Below are 2,642 nucleotides of genomic sequence, written 5' to 3'. Positions count from 1 at the left end.
CCGGGAAGGCATCCTGGATGGGTTGAAGGATGTAAGAGCCAGTCACGTCTCTGTCCTCTTCCCCATCCTCTGCCAGGCTCTCAGCTAAGGCCAGGCATGGTACCAACGAAGCACCTTCTACCTCCCCTACAGGGTGCTGCCGATGACGTCACGGCCTTCCTGCCGCTAGGGAAGGGAGAGGGTTGAGCAAGTGACCAAATAAATAAATGTTTTGAGCATTGCTGAGCAGATCTGTGACACGATACAGAAGTGTCTTTCCTGGTGCAGGGCTTGGAGAGAGAGAGAGAAAGAGGAAGGAATGGGAAGTGGGCAGGGCCCTTTTAAAAGGGAACATAGTGAATACGGGCAGGCGATGCTCTTAGTGGCTGCAGCTGAGGATGAATCCTGTCAAGACCCCAAGGTCAGGCCAGTTCAGATGCCTGAAAGATAACACAGGGACTCAGTGTGAGCTGAAAAACAGAAAGGGCCAGCCCTAAGGAATTTTTTCTCCTTATGGAAACTCACCCACCCATCACAGATACCTCATCCTAGAGCAAGCCAGGGAGGGCTCCTGAGTGGCAGTGTCCCTGTGTGATGGTCAGGCCAGTTGCTGTCAGCTTGGCTCAAGTGTAGTCCGGGAGGTGCCTGGAAGGCTGTGGAGCAGTGGAGGTGGGGGGGGGGGGAGGATAGGCTCTGGGAAACTCCATCTTCAAAGGAGGGAGATGGGGCTAGAGGCAGCTCGGTTGGTAACTGCTTACCCCGTATGAGCCAAGCACTGAATTTAATCCCCAATACCAAATAAACCAGGCACGGTGGCACACAGCTGTAATCTTCGTACCCATAAAGTGACAGCAGGGTTGGAAGGGCAAGGTCATTGTTAGGTATGGAGTGAATCTGAGGCCAGCCTGGGCTACAGGAGAGTCTGTCTCAGGTGAGCAGAGGGAGCAGTGTACAGAAATGCAATGGAGCATCATGACAGGCATGGAGACATAGGCCTGTCACCCCAGCACTTGGGAGAAGGAAGCAGGACCACCAGGTTCAAAGTCATCTCAACAGAGGGAATTTGAGATGGGCAAGGGTGACCCTGTTAAGAAAAAAAGAAAGGGGTGGCTGCTCTTCCAGAGGTCCTGAGTTCAATTCCCAGCAACCACATGGTGGCTCACAACCATCTGTAGTAAGATCTGGTGCCCTCTTCTGGTGGGCAGGGATACATGCAGACAGAACACTGTATACAACCAACAAATAAACAATCTTTTTTATTAAAGAAAGAATCCCTAAGATGGATGGGATGTCACACCCCACCTGTCATTCCGACACACAAGAGACTGAGAGTTGTAGGCTAGCCTGGATCACCTAGAAAGACTGTCTTAAAGCCAAAACAATAATGGCCTAGGCTAAGGCAGAGACTTGCCTAGCACATCTGGAACACTGGATTTGAGTCCCAGCACCTCGTAAACCAAGCACGGAGATGCACATCTGTAATCCCAGGACTTGGAGGGTGGTGGCAGGCAGGCCAGAAGTTCAAAGTAATTGTTTGAGGCCAGCCGGGACTGAATGAAATCCTTCTCAGAAAAGGGTGGGGGCCAGCGAGAGCGATGGCTCAGTAGTTAGAGCATAGACTACCTTGGAGAGGACCTGAGTTTGGACTTCAGCTTTCCTGGCTTCCCACGGGCACACCTTTACATAGATAAATACATGTGCACATGAACCAAAAAACTTTAAAAACTAAGAAAAGGATAAGTCGGGCCATGGTGACACCGCTCTTGACCCCAGTACTTGGGAGCCAGAGGCAGGCAGATCTCTGAGTTTGAGGCCAGCTGTGTGTACAGAGTGAGTTCCAGACAGCCAGGGTTACACAGAGAAACTCTGTATTAAAAACAAAAAAAAACACAAACAAAGAAAAGAAAAGGAAGAGAAGAACTACAGACTCCTCCCCTCCTGACTACAGAACCATGGGCAGGCAGGCAGGAAGCCTAGGGGATGGACATTAACTCAGACCAGGGAGAGAGACAGTTTGGACTAGGCACGGAGTGACAGTGTTATATAAAAGGCTCATGTCCACTGGGCGAGGACCTTCTGCCCTCTTCCCGATGTGCCTGTGAGCTGCACAGCTCCTGTTCACCAGCAGGTGTCGCCCTATCACCAGCTGGATCCGTTTCTTAAAGTAAAGCTATAATCTTCTACCACCTGGGTGCGGGATAATGGCTGTTTATGCCAAGCATGGTGACTTGGAGAAGGTTCGGGGTTCCCACACTGTTCTTGCACTCAGTACAGGCAGCTGTCTTTGTAGCTACTGGCTAGCAGCTGTATGGGTGGCACACCACAGCGGGGCCCGCCAATTCAGTCTGCATAGACATGATTTTTTTTTTTTTTTTTTTTAGTTTTTCGAGACAGGGTTTCTCTGTAGCCTTGGAGCCTGTCCTGGCACTAGCTCTTGTAGACCAGGCCAGCCTCGAACTCACAGAGATCCGCCTGCCTCTGCCTCCCGAGTGCTGGGATTAAAGGCGTGCGCCACCATCGCCCAGCTCATGATCACTACTTAGTAAGGAGGATGGGAGAACAGAAGGAAGAAGGAAGGGAGGAGGAAAAAAAGAAGGGAGAAGGAGGAAGGAGAGAGAAGCGGCAGGAGCAGAGGAAGTCAATTTGTAGCCCTTCCCTTCCCC

Source organism: Microtus pennsylvanicus, chromosome 13 (assembly GCF_037038515.1).
Source record: "Microtus pennsylvanicus isolate mMicPen1 chromosome 13, mMicPen1.hap1, whole genome shotgun sequence".
Classification (NCBI taxonomy): domain Eukaryota; kingdom Metazoa; phylum Chordata; class Mammalia; order Rodentia; family Cricetidae; genus Microtus; species Microtus pennsylvanicus.
This window is presented reverse-complemented; position numbering follows the sequence as displayed.